The 20,394-nt window shown below is 38.2% G+C and overlaps 1 protein-coding gene and 1 pseudogene across 1 annotated transcript in view; one reads left to right on the plus strand and one right to left on the minus strand.

The window, feature by feature from the left end:
- LOC124078962 (deleted in malignant brain tumors 1 protein-like) overlaps nucleotides 1–20,394 on the minus strand; it is a 198,164-nt gene that overhangs the window by 144,547 nt on the left and 33,223 nt on the right. The window lies entirely within an intron of this gene.
- LOC124078963 (protein tyrosine phosphatase domain-containing protein 1-like) lies at nucleotides 7,919–12,210 on the plus strand (annotated as a pseudogene).

Here is a 20,394-nt window from a genome sequence, read left to right on the forward strand (position 1 = left end):
GAAATTCTCAAAATAAAGGAATCAATAAACTAAATTAAAAATTCAATTGAAAGCACCATGAACAGACTAGATCACTTGCAAACAGAGTTTCGGGCAATGAACATGAAATATACAATGTTGAAAATAAAGTTGACCATGCAGAGAAGATGGTAAGAAACCATGAAGAGAACTTCCAAGAGTTATGAGATAACATGAAAAGACCAAGTTTAAGATTTATCAGGATAGATGAAGGCACAGATATACAAACCAAAGGAATGCACAATCTTTGCAATGAAATAATATCAGAAAACTTCTCAAACCTAAAGATGGAATGGAAATTCAAATACAAGAGACCTATAGAACCCCAAATGTACAAAATAAAACATACATACACCAAGGCACATTATAATGAAAATGCTTTACATACAGAATAAGAATAGAATTTTAAAAGTGTGAGAAAAATATCATATTATGTATAGGTGGAAAACTATTTGGATCTCAGCTGATTTCCTCAACTCAGACCCTCAAGACTAGGAGGTTCTGGAACAATATATACCAAGCTCTGAAAGAAAATGGACGCCAACCTAGAATTCTACATCCAGCAAAATTAAGCTTAAGATTTGAAATTGAAGTAAAAATCTTCCATGATAAATAAAAGTTAAACAACTAGAAAGGATGCACTACAGAACCTTCTCAACAAAATATTCAATAAAGATGAGATGAAAAAAAAAGTAAAAATCAGCAAAGGGAAAAACTACATTAGATTAACAGTCAACCAAAGGATAAACTAATTCAAATTAAAAATGAGAAATAAACAAAAATAACCAGGAATAAAAATCAGACCTCAATAATATCCTTGAACGTTTATGGCCTGAACTCATAAATCAGAAGACATAGATGGGCAGATTGGGTTAAAAACAAGATCCAATAATATGCTGTCTTGAATGGGCACACCTCATAGGCAAAGACTTCCACATACTCAAGGTGAAAGGATGGAAAAAAACATATCACTCACCTGGATTATGTAAATAATCAGGTGTTTCTACCCTCAGATAAGTTAAAATGGACATAAATTCTAAGTATAACATAAGGGAAAAATAAGAATATTTTATACTGCTTAACAAAATCATATAACAACAAAAAATAACAATTGTAAATATTTATGCTCCAATGAAGCATCTATGTACATTAAAGAAACCATTCTCAGTTTCAAGAATAAAATATACCGTGACACACTAATACTGGATGACTTTTGCTTTTCTTCCTTTCTTTCCTTCTTTCTTTCCTTCCTTCCTTCCTTCCTTCTTTCTTTCTTTCTTTCTTTCTTTCTTTCTTTCTTTCTTTCTTTCTTTCTTTCTTTCTTTCTTTCTTTGTTGGAATTAGGGGCCACTGAGCCATATCCCTAGCCCAATTTTGTATTTTATTTAGAGACAGGGTCTCACTGGGTTGCTTAGCACCTTGCCAACATTATTATCAGTGGAGAAAAATAAAATCATTCCCTCTATGAACTGGAACAAGAAAAGGATGCCTTCTTTAACCACTTTTATACAACATTGTCATTAAATCTCTAGCCAGAGCAATTAGACAGGAGAAAGAAATTAAAGGGATACAAATAGGAAAAGAAGAACTCAGTCACTATTTGACAAGGACAAGATTCTATAATTAGAAGATCCAAAAAAATTCCACCAGAAAACTTCTAGAACTAATAAATGAATTCAGCAATATAGCATTACATAAAATCAACACCATAAATAAGACACATTCTTATACATCAGTGATGAATCCACTGAAAGAGAAATTAGGAAAACTATCCCATTCACAATAGCCTCAAAAAATATTGGGAATCAATCTAACAAAAAAGGTGAAAGACCTCTACAATGTAAACTAAAGAACACTAAACAATGAAATTGAAGGAAAACTTAGACAATGGAAAGATCTTCCATGCTCTTGGATAGGCAGAATTAACATTGGTAATACTACCAAAAGTGTTATACGGATTTAATGAAATTCCTATTAAAATGCCAATGTCACTTAGGGCTGGATACTCATACTAGCAAACACCATGCCTACCTGTGTAGGTTAGGAATATCTGTAGGCCTTAAACTAAAAACTACTCTGGCAGTTCCTTTTGATAGTTATCAGGCATTCCTGCCTAAGAATCTCTTTTGAAGCCTCCAGTTTACTTATTCTTGGAAGTTACGTTTAACATAGAGGTCATACTAGTAAAAGGATTTTGCAAGATCAGATGACATTAAATTATTAAACTGTGTCTTAAGGGGAAGGACATCTGTAACCCTAAAAGTTAAATGTTATGTTTACAGTCCTGGTAACTGGGGATGTTAAAGCCTGGTGAGGGAAATTATGTACAGTGACATGTTCTAGCTGCTGCAACACTTTTTCAGTACTCATGGTTTTTGTTTCTCTCATAGAAGCACCCATCCCCAGATGACAACCTGTTTTTCCCCAACCAGATCTCAAATGGAACTGACTTCTAAAAGGGAACTCATGTCCCCCCATGTCATCATCCCCCATGTCGTCATCCCCCACGTCGTCCATCGTCCCCCATGTCATCAAGCCCCCTCATGTTCGACACCCCTTTTCAGCCCTGAAGCAGCCAGAACGAGCCATCACCCCTTCTCGCCCCTTCCCCTTACAGCAATAAAGTTTCTAAAATTAGGGGGGGAACAAAGACAGAAATGGATAGGCAGTGTAAAAAGGTAAATTGAGTCAGGTTGGATCTAGGAGGCCAATTTTAAGTGAGTCTGGGAAGTTGAAGACTGTCCCCTGAGGATTACTGTTTACCAAGATGTAGAGCCTGCCCAAATAGTCCCCCAACTGAGGAAACCATGATTGGTTCCCAAGTTTCCAGACAAAGGGGGGAATGAAAAACCAGCCTCTATCTCAGAGCAAAGCCTGTCCAAGGAAGGGACATGGCCTTTGTCCTTGGAAAAACCCACAGAGCACTCCTAAGCACATTCCCACCCTGCTAAGTTGTTTATCTACAAATAACAGGAGAGATATGCTGCGCCAGATGTCCCTGACTCTGTCAGGCTAGGTGGGGATCCATAGCAGCCCCCTAGCAGCCACCAATTAGCATGAGACAGGGAAATAGCTGGGATGCCAGATAACACTCCCAATAGTTTATGGTGGTTGATAACAAGTTGGGAAACCATGTAATTCAGCACATACACCCCACTTGGCTTAAACCAATCAGTTCAAATGAATACCCCTTTTGTACTAACCAATCACCCCTACCCAACTTGTTCCCACCAGTGAATGTGCTAATCATGTTTTAGAGTTGTTATTCGATTTTCCTGCGGTGTGTGATGATTTGCTAAAACAGGCTATGATGTATGTGAAGTCCCTGCCCTCTCCCAAAGAATGTATAAAAATGCTGCAAACCCTGGGTTCAGGGCCTCTCAGCATCACCAGTTGCTGTGTGTGCACAGGATCAAGCTAGCTCGAAATAAACACCTCTTTGTTGCTTGCAAAATAAATAAATAAAATGCCAATGTCATTCTTCATAGAACTAGAAAAAGCAATCATGAAATTCATTTGGAAAAATAAGAGACCCAGAATAGCCAAAGCAATCCTTAGCAAGAAAAGTGAAGCAGGAGGCATCACTACCATAAATTATGCTACAGAGCCATAGTAACAAAAATGGCATTGTATTTGCAACAAAGCAGACACATAGACCAATGGTACAGAATAGAAGATACAGAGACAAATGCATATACATACTAGACAAAGGAATGAAAACACATTGGAGAAAAGATACTTCAACAAATTGCGCTGAGAAAAATGGAACTCCTTTTGTGGCAAAATAAAATTAGACGCTGATCTCTTACCCTGCACAAAACTCAACTCTAATTGGATCAAGGGCCCTGGCATTAGATCAGAGACCCTGTGCCTAACAGAAGAAAAAGTAGGCCCAAATCTCCACCATATTGTCTTAGGAACTGAATTTCTTAACAATACTCCTAAAGCAAAAGAAGTGAAATAAAAAATCATTAAATGAGATGAAGTCACACTAAAAAGCTTTTTTCACAGCAAAGGAAACAAGAATGTGAAGAGAGAATCTGAAGAAGAGGAGAAAATCACTGTCACATGTACCTCAGATAAAGCATTAATCTCCAGGATCTACAAAGAACTGAAAACATTTAACTCTAAAAGAAAATCCAATTAATAAATGGGCAAAGAAACTGAACCGGCATTTAACAGGAGAAGAAATGTGATCGGTCAACAAATATATAAAAAAAACTGTTTAACATATCTAGCAGTTGGAGGAATGTGAATTAACTACACTGAGGTTTCATCTCACTCCAGTCAGAAAGGCAATTATCAAGACTACTAGGAACAGTAAATGTTGGTGAGGATGTGGGGAAAAAGGTGCACTCATACATTATTGTTGGGACTGCAAATTGGTGCACCCACACTTGAAAGCAATATGGAGATTCCTAAGAAAACTTGAAATGGAACCATCATTTGACCCAACTATCCCACTCCTCTGTTTATACCAAAAGGACTTAAAATCAGCATACTGTAATGACTAAGCTGTCGGGAGCCACTCTGAATGACCATGCCTTCCAGTCCTGAAGCATGAGGCTCTGACCAATCATTACATTCATGGTGGTTTGGGCATTGACCCAGCTCAGATAGCAAGGCCATGCTTCAGATTAAACGTACCCCTGGGGTTGAGTTACACTCACCTGCTCCCTTGTAATTCTACCTCTTCTGCTGTTTTATGGATAGAACTTTCTAAGCACAGTGTCCCCGCCCCATATAAAGCAGAAATCCAAACATGCTCCCCCCCACTTTCTTGTCAGACTCTCGTGACATTCTCTTGCTCTCCCTTTTGGGGAGCCTGAAGCTGAGAGCTTGGGGAAGCCGTCCTGAAACTTGTGTAAAGGTAATTTTTGTCTGTGTTTTATTTATATCACCACAAATTCACACACACACTACCTTATTTCAGCTGCCTGTGCCTATTTGGGGTGGCACTAATCCACATCAATATTTATAATATCTCAATTCACAATAGCTAAGCTATGGAAACAATGTAGGTGCCATTCAACAGATGAATGGATAAAGAAAATGTGGCATATATACACAGTGAAATGTTGTTTAGTTTTAAAGAAAAATTATGGTATTTGCTGGTAAATGGATGGAGCTAGAGAATATCATGCTAAGTGAAATAAACCTATTACCAAGAATCAAAGGCCAAATGTTTTCTCTGATATGTGGATGCCAATTTGCAATAAGGTGGCAGGGGATCTAGGGAAGAATAGAGTTAGTTTGGATTATACAGAGGGGAGTGAAGGGAAGGGAGGGTGTATGAGGGTAAGAAAGGTAGTAGAATGAATCAGACATTAGTACCCTGAATGCATATATGATTAAACAATTGCTGTAATTCTACATCATGTATACCCAGAAGAATGAGAAGTTATACTCCATTTATGTATGATGTTTCAAAATGCATTCTACTGTTATGTATGACTATTAGAAAATACAAAAAAAATCCTTAATCAAATAAATAAGAAATTCAAATAAGCAAAGCTTATAAAATAGCACAAATACTTAATAATCTTACCTTAAATGTGGTAAAATAGTAGCTATAACCCTTTGGAATGTAATTACCAATATATATTAAGGATACAAAAATAATTTCACATTCCTTGACTGTAGTTTTTTTCTGTGGGGAACTCTGTTGACAAAACTATTTGAAAAAATAAAAAGCATTATGAGCCAATCTATTCATTGCCACCTTATTTCTGTTAACCATTCTATGCAAAACAAACCCTGTTGTCCTCTAAATACTTTTTCCTGTTTTATGGCATTTATTATCACCTGACATTTGATTATTTCAGTCCCTCTCAGAACCCCTAGAATTTAAGCCCCAGGAGAGTTTGCCTACTTTGTCCAGTGCAATATTTTCAGTTGATAGTTGTTAAGTGAAGAAATAATTCCAAACTTTCAGCAAGAAAGGAATTATTTTCAAAATTATGGTTTATTTGCTTAACATAATAGAGCGAAACTATTAGGGACATTTTAAGAATAACAACATGGAGAAGTATGAATCATGAAATGATAAGTTTAAAAAATAGAAATAAATTATCATGTATACACAGGCATGCAACACATGATGTTTTGATCAACACTGGATAGCATATATGATGGCAGTCCCACAATGGAAATTAAAATCTCCTCTTGCCAAGTGACATTATAGCTACACCACAGTGCAGCACATTACTCATGTCTGTGCTGGTAATGGAGGAATAAAACCTACTCTCCTGACAGTCTTATAAGAGTAGAGCACATTATATTATGTCCTGTACATAATGCTTGATAATCATAATAAAGGACCCTGTTACTTGTTTATGTATTTACTCTACTATGCTTCACCATTATTTTTTTTCAAAAAGCAAGTTTATTATTTTTCCCTTTTTTAAAATTTTAATTTGTTATATATGACAGCAGAGTGCATTACAATTCATGTTACACATATAGAGCACAATTTTTCATATCTCTGGTTGTACATAAAGTAGAGTCACACCATTCGTATCTTCATACATGTATTTAGGGTAATGATGTCCATCTCATTCCACCGTCTTTCCCACCCCCATGCCCCCTCCCTTTTCTTCCCTCAACTTTTTCCCTTTGCCTTATCTAGAGTTCATCTAATCTTCCCATGCGCCCCCCCTCCCATTATGAATCAGCATCTTTATTTTTTTTAAATTTTTTATTGTGGGTTGTTCAAAACATTACAAATTTCTTGACATATCATATTCCACACTTTGATTCAAGTGGGTTATGAACTCCCACCTTCACCCCATACACAGACTGCAGAATCACATCAGTTACACATCCATTGATTTACAAATTGCCATACTAGTGTCTGTTGTGCTCCGCTGCCTTTCCCATCCTCCACCCTCCCCCCTCCCCACCTCTCCCCTCCCCTCCCCTCCTCTCTCTCTACCTCCTCCACTGTATAACCCTGAGGGTCTCCTTCCATTACCATGCAATTTCCCTTCTCTCTCCCTTTCCCTCCCACCTCTCATCCCTGTTAAATGTTAATCTTCTTCTCCTGCTCTTCGTCCCTACTCTGTTCTTAGTTACTCTCCTTATATCAAAGAAGACATTTGGCATTTGTTTTTTAGGGATTGGCTAGCTTCACTTAGCATAATCTGCTCTAATGCCATCCATTTCCCTGTAAATTCTATGATTTTGTCATTTTTTAATGCAGAGTAATACTCCATTGTGTATAAATGCCACATTTTTTTATCCATTCGTCTATTGAAGGGCATCTAGGTTGGTTCCACAGTCTTGCTATTGTGAACTGTGCTGCTATGAACATCGATGTAGCAGTGTCCCTGTAGCATGCTCTTTTTAGGTCTTTAGGGAATAGACCAAGAAGGGGAATAGCTGGGTCAAATGGTGGCTCCATTCCCAGCTTTCCAAGAAATCTCCATACTGCTTTCCAAATTGGCTGCACCAATATGCAGTCCCACCAGCAATGTACAAGTGTACCCTTTTCCCCACATCCTCGCCAGCACTTGTTGTTGTTTGACTTCCTAATGCTTCACCATTATTTTACAATATATTCCTTCTACTTATTAAAACATCTACTGTATATATATATATATATATATATATATATATATATATACAGTATACAATACAGTATACAATATATATATATATATATATATATATATATATATATATATATATATTGGTGCCTACTAAAATGCAAAAGCTTAAGAATCACACTACAAATCAGATGTCCTCCAAACTAAAATTATTAGTAATTTTCCAGGTTTATATTTCTGTGATCCTAATAGCATTATTACCATCACCTTAAGAAAAAATATAATTAAATGTGTCAAAGACTTGGCTTTCCAAACCATGCTACTCTGATTAAAATATTGGACACTTATAACCTAAAATAATAAGAAGAATAATCTGAAAACAAGGCAAATTTAACTGATGGTTTATGTATTCCATCTGATTTTCAAAATTATTATACACACTGGATTTGTTTTGCTTGTAAAAATTTTGCTTCGTACTTGCCTTATACAATATCATTACCATTGCCTTTTGGTGTTTTGCAGAAGAACTATTACTAACAATACAACCTGGATTAATTTGAGATAACAAACCCTCAATTACAGGATAGATAGAATATAATGCTGACCTTTAGCACTAATACTGACCCCAATTAATGAAAGGGGTAACTGTAAAAATTACAGATATTAAAGCTAAAACTATTACTTGTACTTCAACAGTGGTGAAAGTGACCTCGATATTTTAAATCAAATGTTGGAGATCAAAGCCATGGAAGTAAAAGAACTAAGGAAAGAGCACCAATTTTTAGGCCCTTGCATTCTAAAGTCATCCAGGATTCAGGAAATGACAGAACCCTTCTAAAGTCTGTGCAAACCTGGTGAGTAACCCGATGTCCTGATCAGGGACATCGACAACAGAAAGTCAATCAGTATACATTAGGCAAAGAGGAGGATTGTTGAATATGTCCCTGATACTTCCACGGGAAGCCAGGTGTTGTCAGCAAGACCCTGAAACTTCCTGGCAGACAGCACAACCAGTCAAGAAGATAAAGAAGCCAAAAGGCTTTTCACAAGTTCCCAAGAGGGAACTAAGAGGAATCTCAGGAGACCTTAATAGGAACAAGGTCTATTTTTGCTCTTAAACACCTGTCGGGAAAGTACAACCAAAACACAGCCAACATGGACATATCAAAGGAAAGAAGGTTCTTTAAGAATATCTTCTTTTAATATAACATGAGATGCACACTTGTGTCAGCCCTACCAAAAGTAAGTAGAGATGCTATAGAGAAAGAGGTCTAATGCATGAGTGTTGGATAATAACTATCAAAAGAGACTCTGCTAAAATCATGTTTTACCTGAATTAATTTAAGTTTGATCATGATTTAAACACACACACACTCACACACACACACACACTTTAATAAAAACATTAAAGTTTACTTGCTAAGCTTTTGGTTATGGCCACTATTGGGAGCTCTGATAAGTATGTCTGCTCCTATTGCTCAACCCTCGCCCTCTGAATCTTCTAATAATGTCTGCATCTTCCAGATTGGAACAATTACATGTTAAGAAGATGGTAACACAAAAATTCCAGCCCATCCCCACAAATGAGGCCAGTTTTTTTCTGTCAGTTCACGGAGAGGCCACAAAGGAGGAACTGAATACCACCAAGAACAAGGTGAGAAGCTCACAGTGGGTCCTCGCTCATAGCTGAGCTTGAGATGACGGCACACCAACCAGCCCCTTGACTGTACCTACTGAGAAACCTGACCTAGACACACCATATAAAAAAGGACTGGAGAGTACAGAGGGCCATTCTAGAAACATGTATAAACACAGATTTGCAGATATGTGGCCTACAGAGGAGTATGTTGCCTATGTACTGGGCTGAACTTCACTGTCCACCCAGGGTAGTGAGGAGTGGCCTGGGAGGTCTGCTTCTGCAGACCCTCAGAGGTAGCACCTCTGTGGTAGCCAGCTCTGCCTGTCCACCTGCACCACTGGGCTCTGGATGATGAGCGAGCTACTGGCTCAAAGGGCTCTGGATTCTGACAGTGACAGCAAAGCTCCAAAAGAAACTACCATGGCTGCAGGAGTCTTGCCTCCAAATGAAGATCAATATTCCATGTTGGTAAATAATAATGGGCATGCTTCAAACATGAAAGGAAGTTCAGAACATCCAACACTGAAGTACACAAAAGTGGAGAGCGTGTATGGGCATGACATCCCTTGACACTGATGTGTTCCATGGAGTGTGGTGGCAGAGCATGCAAATATGAGAATGCAGCCTGCTGGAGTGAGCAGGAGCAAGACATTAAGGGTTTTTATTCATCTTGGATAACTGACAATATCCAGGTCATGTCTCTCCTGTTATCTGAGCTCCTGGAGAAGTAGCACATCATGGAGCAGGTCCTCAGTCATGGTCTAAAATAAATAATCAACCTACAGCACCCTGGTAAGGATGCTAGCAGCTGTGGAAGGAAAAAGGTTACACATACCTTTCTGAAGCATTCATGGAGGGTGGCCCTTATTTCTACAATTTTGGATGGAAGGATTATGGAGTAGCATCTCCTACCACCATCTTAGATATGGTGAAGATGATGACATTTGCCTTACAGGAAGGAAAAGTTTTCATCTATCATCACACAGGGCTTAGCCAGACAGATTTTTAATAGTATGTTATTTAGTTTTTGCAACAAGAATGACTGCTGACCAAGCAATTATATTTCTGCAGACTAAGTGACCCAATTCAACACAAACCAGAGGACAACTGCTATGTGTACAACAATTTACTCACTCTGACTCCTCTCACACAATATTTTCTCTTTCTGTGATTCCAAAGCATATGCTGTCACATTAGTCTAGTACCTAATTTGCCACCATCATCTGATTCATGGTTAGGAGTCATGACTTCTGAACATGTGCCCCAAATTGTCCAACTGGTCTGCAAATTCCTTGCTGAAAACAGGCCAGTGGTGATGCAGGTCATGGTGAAAGCACCTGAACTCTCTGCTGAAATTGAAAAGAACATGACTGAGATTATGACAATGTGGCTGGATGAAGAGTTAATGAAGCACAAGAGTGAGGCATCAGACCCATTTAACCCTACTGAAGTGGTGGCAGAGTATGAGAAATGAGATGATTCTTTCCAATGAGCAAGAGTTTGACCCCCTTTGGAAAAGGCAGGATGTCCAGTGACCCATCTGAAAAGGTGATTCAGCTACAGTGACTCAGATTTAAAGAGGACCAAAACTCTCCTGGAGCAAGAGGGGACACCATTCCTGCCCAGGACGTGCTGGGATACAATCTCCAGCAGCAGAAGCCCATCAGACATTGTGGAGACTCAACATCTCCAGAACTAGAGTTCCAGAGGAGGCATTGGTTGGCAACACATTTTCTTTCTGGAGTCACTCTAAGTGTGGAGGTTTGGAAAGATCCAAGGATGTTGAAACACCACTTTTTTGTAGGAGAGATATTCCAAAGTACAATGAAGTAGAACCTTCTCTGTGGGTATTTCACATTCATGCAATCCTGGGAAATCAATTACACCAACTTTGCAAATCTCCATAAGGATCTAAACCCTTCTCATCAGCAAGTGGCCCTCTGTTGTTGTGAACCACACAGTGGTTGGGGCCCAGGCTCTGTGGAAGAGGAAGGCAGGACCTGCTGCAGCCTTCCAGGCTGAAGCTTCATCTGGTGTCTTCATTCTTCATTCAAGACACAGCTCTTGATTGGAGATCCCCAGAAGAGCAAAGGTCTGTCTGAAGCAGAGCCACATGCTGACTTGCCATCTGAATTGACTGTTAAAGCAAGGAGGATACTGGCAGCCAAAGCTCTGACAAATATAAATGAGTTTATAGAAAAGGATTAAGTGAAAAGGAAGGTAGAAGTGTGTCAGAAATAACTAAATTTCCAAAGTGGAGCATGGGAAAGAACATGTGGTGAGAGAGATCCTTTCATCCTGGGTCATTTGATATGGTCTTTGGTGGAACAACTAAAGGAGCCTATAATCTCCAAAGAGGATATGGACACATTGGTTGATAGACACACAGGTGCCACTGAAGCCCTGTTCTTATTAGAGAAGGGACAGCACCAGACTATCCTTTGTGTGTTGCAGTGCATAGTGAACCTGAAGAAATTCCCATGGAGGTAGAGGAAGCTTGCCTTATTCACATCATTAAGGTTTTAACTAAGGTTAGTTTTGATTCAGAGAATGGACCAATAGTTTACAAATTCCTGAAGAAAATATTTAAGCACATTTTGGGTGGGGAAAAAATGACAAAAGAGCCCCAAGCCAGGCCTCTTGTGAAGGTAAATTTCTCCTCATGATGAATATGCCAGGCCTAAATATCAAGATAACATTTCTGTTCATCTGTGAATAAGCTGAAGTTTGTAGAACTACTTTTTCTCATAGTACTTTATTTTAAATGCTGTTGTCTTGTGCTTAGAATGATCTTCTTTAGGGAAATTATTTTTAAAAAAATATCCTTGAGCTTAGGCTGTGTTGTGGCTCAGTGGTTGAGCACCTGTCTTGCATGTGCAAGGCACTGGGTTCAATCTTCAGCACCACATAAAAATAAATAAATAAAATAATGATATTGTATCCATCTACAACTAAAACAAACAAAAATTTTTAAAAATATATTCTTGAGTTACATCTTAGTCTTGAAAAATTGCCATAAATTTGTTGCCACTTTCTTTTATTTATTCAACTGAATTAATATTGTTGTATTAACATTTTAAGTATGTGTGTTTACCTTAATTCTTTTTGACATTCTGTAAAAAAGTAATTTCAAAACAATTTTTTGATAGAACTTTTCCTATACATTTTACCAAATAGATAATTTTTATAATAAAGCTTACTGCGTATGTATCCCACAGGAAAGTGACAAAGAGTCTCAAATGTTTTAAATTTGTTACTAAGAAATTTATTGATATGTTTTTAAGGGACTTCTAAAAATGTTGTTTGAAATTTCTTGGTTTTTGTTTTTATAAAAGTGTCAGAGTTTCAAAGTGTATTATTTTTCAAAGCCATTTAGTTTTGCTTTAGTGGATAGGCTGTAAAGTGACTGGGATTTTTTGTCTTTTGGTACCAAGGTTGCTTAACCACTTAGCCACATCAGAGCCATTTTTGAATATTGTTTAGAGATGGTCTGGCTAAGTTGTTTAGCACCTCTCTTTGCTGAGGCTGGCTTTGCACTCATGTTCCTCCTGCTGTATTCTTTTGAACTGTTGGGATTACAGGCATGCACCACCGCTCTGGGCTATGACTGGGATTTTTGCTTGTAGAAAGTAATGATCATCAGTCTTCCAGAGGATCTTTCTAGCCTTGGCTGTCGCAGTAGGCAGGAGCAAGTCTCAATATACCAGGCCTATGCCCACTCTCCTAAGTTGCTGCTGAGCCAAATCACATCTTACAAAGGAAGTGAAGTCAGAAGTGGGCAGTGTGGGAAATTGGTAAGGAACAGGACTTGCCTGTGTCCCTCCAGGGTCTCCACAGAAAATATAGTCCTGCCAGCTAGTTGTGCTGGCCCTGCTCTCTCCAGACACCACAGCCATTCTGTAAAGGAGACACAGCCAGAATCAGCCAGGGCCGGGCCCGCCTGCTTGTGCTAATACACTATCCACATAGACAATGGCCTGACATGGTCCCCATTACCCAATTTGAGTTCCACAGGCCCACTAGTCTCAGGCCTCTGTCTTTGGCTGCTGTTTTGCTATGAGAGAATTACAATTTTTAAGTTGAATTGGACCCCAGGTTACATTCACCCTAACTGGTTTCAGATAAGGGTGACGAGACTGCTTAAACTCATTTCTTGCAGGTCAAACTATCACTCAGTACTTATACCCACAACTTTATTTAAATTAAATTAATATGTAGGAGTAGCAAAGGCCAAGCCACAGAAAGGACACCAGCTTCTTCAGTAAAATTGGTATTAATCTGACCAAACTAAACAAGGTATTACTTAGTTTTCAAGATGGAATTTCTGGGTAAGCAGGATTAATTTAAAATGAATAAAATTTCTTCAACACCTTCATTTCTGAATTATGGGTCTAGAACATCAGAAAATATTTTAGTCATTATGGGGCTTACTAACTCTAATGGCAAAGGCTAACTTTAACATTCTTCCATATTGTTTAAATTTTCTTATAAAATTAAATCCAATAGCAATTGACAAACTTGCTAGACCACTCCTGAAATGTCTCATTTAGGAAAGAAAGAGAGGAAGCAGTTGCATTATATCTAGAGGTACATTAGATTTTTACCTCCCCTCCCCCAAGAATAATATGTCCTTGACTCCATCAATCTCAAGTAGGCAAGTAACAGTATAATGTTTTTTATTAGCTCTCTTTCTTTCCTTCCTTCCTTCCTTCCTTCCTTCCTTCCTTCCTTCCTTCCTTCCTTCCTTCCTTTCTTTCTTTCTTTCTTTCTTTCTTTCTTTCTTTCTTTCTTTCTTTCTTGATCAAAAAACCCCAGCTATTTGCTTGTATGTACAAAATGCTTGTTTCAAATTATAGAATAGTCATGATTTGACCACAGCACTGCACATCTGAAAATCCAGGTACATTAGCTTGAAAGGAGATATTATCAGTCTATATTAAAGGTATTGTGTTTATTTGAATAAAAGTGAAAAGAACAACCCCAAATAAAACAAAACACAGATTTGTAAGAGTCTGATGTGTTCAGGAAACAGTTGCTATTGCTGTTTCCTAAAATGACTGTGTCTATCTAATGAGGTCTAACAATGAAGGTAGACCTCCAAATGTGGGGACTTCATAGTCTAAGGTAAGGCTTTTGAACTTTCTAATATAGCTAAATGATTCCCAATTCTGAATTACAGAGGTGCATGGGAAGTTTTGAAACAATAACTGTACTTATGGTTTATAAATTTCAGAATTTTTTAAATAACTTTATGTATATTATGGTAGGAAAATACATTTTATTTTTAAATAAAATGTTCAAGTTATAAAACTAAAGAAAACCAGACTCAGGTAGCCAAAGGTCAAATTCTTTTTCTTTTATGGTAAAGCTAGAGGGAAATAAAGTTCAAAATGGGGGATCCATGAAAATTAGAAGAGAGTTCAGTGTAGGAGAAGAAGAGAATGGAGGAGGACATTGGCGGCACATGAAATATGAGTAACTGCAGGATGAAATTGACGAAATTATACTAAGTACATATATGAATATATTAGAGTGAATTCAATCTTATATAAAGAAGTAAACAAAAAATAACAAAATATAAGGGAGAAAAGTAGAGTAGAGGCAGGGGAGCAGGGGAAAGGAGGGGAGGAGGGAGACTGGAAATACTGGGGATGGGAATAGAGCAAAATATTTGAAATGTAAGTGTGAATATGTCAAACTCAATCACACTATTATGTATATCTATAACACATTAATAAAAAACAGAAGGGGCTTGGGCTGTAGCTGAGTGGCAGAGTATTTGCCTAGCAAGTGTGAGACACTGGGTTCAATTCTTAGCACCACATAAAAAATAAATATATAAAGAAAATAAAGTGTTGCTGTCCATCTACAATACAAAAATATTAAAATAAAAAGAGAAAAAAATCACTAGTAAAAGGAAGCAATCACAAAAAAAGTGTAAATAAAATATTGGATTAAATTAATTCAGTTAGATGTGGAAAAAATCATTTGTTTGCATGCAAATTACTGAATTTTGGAAAATTTGCTATTGATAATAATGAGTCTCAAGCATAGAGAATATCAGAGTTTGGCTTGCTTACTCAGTCCTTTCCAACGCAAATAAATATGTGAGGATGGTCTGGGATGGGAATAATTCACAGTAAATACAGCCACTTAGAAATCTTTTGCAATTCTGGTGGTTAGAATCATTGGCTGTTTATATAAGATAGCCAGAGGAAGAAGTAGAGAACAATGAAAAATGATAGAAAACAATAGAATTTAATGATTACTAGTACAATTTTATGGAAAACATGAAATTTAGAGAGTTACGGAATAACAACAAAGAAGAAGAGGACATTGGAGTAAAAGACTAATAGGCAGTAGCAGAATTTAGTTACTGCTATTCTATAAAACTTATGCAAAATTAGAAGAAATATAGCCATTTTCCATTCACCTAATATACTCTAATCACTAAATGTAGGTTTTAGTCAAGCATGAATGGAATATTTTTGAATATAACAATAGGTATTTCTAAGTTAATTTTTGTAAGACCAAGTTCTTAGTTCAGGACTGCATTCCGATTTTATGCTGTTTAAGAGAAGAATAAACATCTGTCCATCTAAAAGAAGCAATTGTGTAGTGTGTGTGGGACCCTATGTGGGATCCATTCAGTTTGAACACTGAGTTTTCAGAGGTTGCTGGGGGTGAATACATTCACATTAAGAAAATGGCACTGATATTTGAGGCTCAGAATATTTATTGTGAATAAAGGATACAAGTAGAAACTTTTCAGTAATGAAGAAGCTAGAACTCTCTCTCTGTAGACTTGGTTGCACACACACACACACAAAAAAAGAAGAAAAGAAAAGAAAAGAAAAAACCTTAAAAGGTGTTAGGCTCAATATCATCATATTCAAGGTCTTCTTGTCTCAGGACCAATAAGGATGCTGTCTCTTCCATGTTAGAATTGTCAGCTTCTTTGAGAGACTGAGGAGAGATGCCTGAAACAGTAAGAGAATCCTGGTTTCAGTGATGACACAAATGAAAGTCCAGAGTCCTCTTACAGAATGAAAAGACTAGTAGAGTGGCTCCAAAATATCTATGGGGAACCAGAACTTTTCTGGAAAGAGTGATAGATCTATATCACATTGACTATGTCCTGTGCAAATGTCTTGATTTCAACAATGAGAAAGAATATGGGTTAAAAAGGGTGAGGAGTGGCAAAGACATGCAAGTGCTCTCTTCCACACCAGGTGGTCTGATTCCTTAAGCACTCCAGGCAGAAGATGACCTCTCTAAATTCCTCTGTACCTCAATAACAGACTACACTTTCTTTCACAATTTAGGTACTTTGGAAGATGCAAAAGAAGGGCAGCTTAACTGAATTCAATAGTTTCCTTTTCCCATGGACTGCATGACAATGTACAAGTGAAAAGCCCATTTCCAAAATATGACACCACATGTTATTTCAAACAATAAGAGAATTTTTTCTCTAGCATGGAGAATTTCAATATCTCTATTTAAGTCTATTTTACATTATTAATTAAACTGGGAAATGTTATTGAAAATAATTGGTTACTTCCTGAAAAATATCTTTTTTATAGATGAAAGGTTGGTTCAGCATATGTGGATCAATAAATGTAATCCATCATATAAATAGAATTCAGAAAAAAATATTACGTAACTCAATAGATGCAGAAAAAAAATCATCAAGAAAATTTAGCATCCATTCATGTTAAAAGTTCTGAAAACATTAGAGATAGAAGAAAATTATCTCAGTCTTATCAAGGCTACACATGAAAAACATCACATCATAATGAATGGTTGCTGAGAGCCATAGCCGAGTCTGTATGGCCCCTGGCATTTTGCCAACAGTACTGATTGACAGGCAAGGCATTACTATCCGCCTGGGCGGCTACTTTGGAGTTCTTGTGGGGATTCCCGGGGATTCCCCGAGAGTTCCCATTGGTTGGGGAAGTGCAGGAGGAGGGATTTCTGGGAAAGATTTTTCCGGCTGGGGGTTCCTGGACGAGCAGCATCGTGTTCGGGAGAATTCCCCTGGAGCATGGGTGAAGTGTTTTCTTGCAAACACTTTTCGAAATAAAGTTTGTTCCTGCTTCAGTGGCTCGTGATTTGTGCCCAGCCAGACTGCAGCAGATGGTGGCCCGTTACAGGGAGCCCCGGGACACTCGGGGGTAAGTGATGAAAAAAAGCTGCCCGTCCATAGATAGGACGGGAGCAATCTGCTCGTCCCTAGGCAGATAGGGCGAGAGGAAAAATGGCCATTTCGAGAAAATGGAGAAGATTGATACAGTATGTTTGTGTCTTGTTTTGTCTCAGTGTATTGTATTGTCTTTATGATGAAAATATGGAAGGGGTGAGAAGTAAATTACTAAGGGAAAGAGGCACCCCAGTGGAACCAAGAATAGTTAGGGCATGTGTTGATGGAAGCCCAGGAACTCTAGTCAGAAAGAAAAAGAAAGTTCAGAAGAAGAAAGATTATCAGGAAAAAAGTTGCAGCCAAAGGCTATTACTGAATACTTTTTGTTACCGGAGGGTGCATGAATAGGCGCTAAAGTGGCTGCCACGTGCGCATGCCGGTCATGATGCAGCAAGGAGATTCCAAGCAGCGGCAGCTGGCTATTCCCCGCCCTCCGCCTGGGGAGCGGGGTGCCACTGCGAGAGCCCAAATCCAGACCTGACCCAGAGGCACAGTCTCGAAGGCTCTTGCTCTGTGCCCAGTAGCAGTTTGAGTCTGGAACACTCCCCAGGGTCATCTGGGGCTGCCCTGGACGCTATAGCTGGCAGAAGATGCTACCAGCATCCCTGAAGTTTGGTCATTTTCAATGCAAATAAATAAGCTACAATGGTTCTCCCATACCTGGAGGCTAATGAGTAATGAACACCATTAAGGTCTATTTCAAATGTAAAAAACCTTGAGATAATGTACTAAATTGTTCAGAAGGTTGTTTTCTTAGTGGAATGCTACAGGATTTTCTTTAGCCATCCAGAGTTCCTGCCTTCATCCCAGTGCTGGTGAAGACAAAGGTGGAAGAATTTCCAGTGTTGCTGACAACTGGACGAAACTTCGGCTGAAAAACGGACGAGACTTCGGAGCTGTTGCTGTTTCTGCTGCTACAGCTTAGGCTAGCTGCCTACAGAACTTACCTGGACTGTGATTTAAGCTAGCTGCCTGCAGAACTTACCTGGACTGTGATTTACGCTAGCTGCCTGCAGAACTTACCTGGACTGTGATTTACCTGGACTGTGAGTTAATCTATTGAGACACTGCTTTACCTGGACTGAGACAACAAACTGTAATCTACAGCAAATTGTAACTCAGTATCTTTGCTAACAGTGTCATTGCTGGTATAATTTGTCCAAGGGCTTCTTGTATGGAGCCATCAATTGGCTTGGTATTGTGGCATTTTGTATCCTCCCCTTCTGCTTGTAGCAGATTATTTATGGTGTTTGTGTAAAAACCACTATGGTGGTTATTTAAATTAAACAAAAGGGGGAAATGTTAGAGTCTGTAAAGAAGTCAGGATGGCGCCTGGCAAATGTTAGAGTCTGTAAACAAGTCTGGATGGCGCCTGGTATTTTGCCAGGGGGAGTGGTTTGTGAGGTGGTGCCAGCGAGCCATTAAGTGTGGAGATTTCTTATTGGTTGACTGCTGTATCTAGTTTATGTTAATTAAGATAAGCTGTGTGGAATGTATAAATACCCCTCCTGTCCTACAATAAACGGCTCCCACTCCTGCTGTATCAATGTACACAAGTTGTTCGTCACCCCCTGGTTATTTTGCTGCAGCCGGACTGCGGCAGAATGGTGAGGAAATAAAAGCATTTCTTCTAAAATCTAGAGTAGGATAAGGATTCATACCCTCACCGTTCTTATTCTATGTAGTTCTTGTAATATTAGCTATATCGATTACACAAGAGGAGGAAATTAAAGAGATACAATGAGAAAAAGAAGAAATCAAATTATCTCCATTTGCAGATGATATGATTCTATACATAGAATCTCCATCAGAAGAGTTTTATATCTTTGAAATAAACACAGAAAAGTAGAAGATACAGGATAAACATACAAAAATTAAGTTTTGCTACATGCCAATAGTAAACCCAACAAAAAAATGAAGAAAAGTATTCCATTGAAAATAACCTGAAACAAAACAAAAACATAGAAATAAACCTAGCTGAGAAGTTGAAAAACTTCTAAAATAAAACTATAGAACACTGAAAAAAGAATTTGAAGAAGACTATAGAAGATGGAAAGGCATCTATTGTTCTTCAATAAGCAGATTTAATATTGATAAAATGATTATATAACTAAAAGCAATCTATAGTTTCAATCAGTCCCAATCAAAATATCAATGACTTTCTTCACAGAACTAAAAAAAAAATTCCTAAAATTCATATGGAAGAATAAAAGATCCAGCATAGCCAAAAGAATACTGAGCAAGAAGAACAAGGCTGAGGCATCACAATTCCCATGCTCAAATCATGCTGCAGAGCTGTACTAATGCTGGGAGCCATTAGCCAAGTAGGTATGACAATTTCCTTGCCAGCGTACCCCATGTTGCTTAGTGGAAGGACTTGTGGAAATAGGACATTTTGCAGTGACATTGCATGTAGGTGACCTTGCTCAAGGACCAGGGCGGATCCGGGTTTAGGGCGTTCCCGGTTTAGGAGGACAATCCGGGTTTAGGGTGGTTCCAGGTTTAAGGTTATTCCTGCTGGGAATAGGGTGTATCCTGCTGCCTGAGTTCCCCTTGAGTTCTCATGGGATTCAGACAGTATTTTTTGGGAGACAGAAGCCCAGTGGGGGTGGATTTGGGCAGAGAACGTGGATTTCCCCAAAACGTGATTGTAGACGGCTGGTGTGAGTTCGGGAATAAAGAGTTGCTGTTTGAATCTACAAGCTGTGAGTGGCTCGTGATCTTGTGCCCAGCCAGACTGTGGCATACTAACAATAAGAGAATGGTCTTTTTATAAAAACCAACATGAAAATCAAAGGAATAGAACTCATGGAGATAAATCCACACAGATATAGTCATCTAATAATTGACAAAATCAGTAAAAACACACATTGGAGAAAAAATGGATGTTATGGTTTGGATGTGATGTGTCTTCCAAAAGCTCATGTGTGAGGCAGTGCAAGAGAAGAAACAAATGGATTGTAAGAGCCTTAATGCAATCATTGCATTAT

This window comes from Marmota monax, unplaced genomic scaffold, assembly GCF_021218885.2.
Source record: "Marmota monax isolate L192 unplaced genomic scaffold, Marmota_monax_Labrador192_F-V1.1 WCK01_AAM20220418_F8-fsc00186, whole genome shotgun sequence".
Classification (NCBI taxonomy): Eukaryota; Metazoa; Chordata; class Mammalia; order Rodentia; family Sciuridae; genus Marmota; species Marmota monax.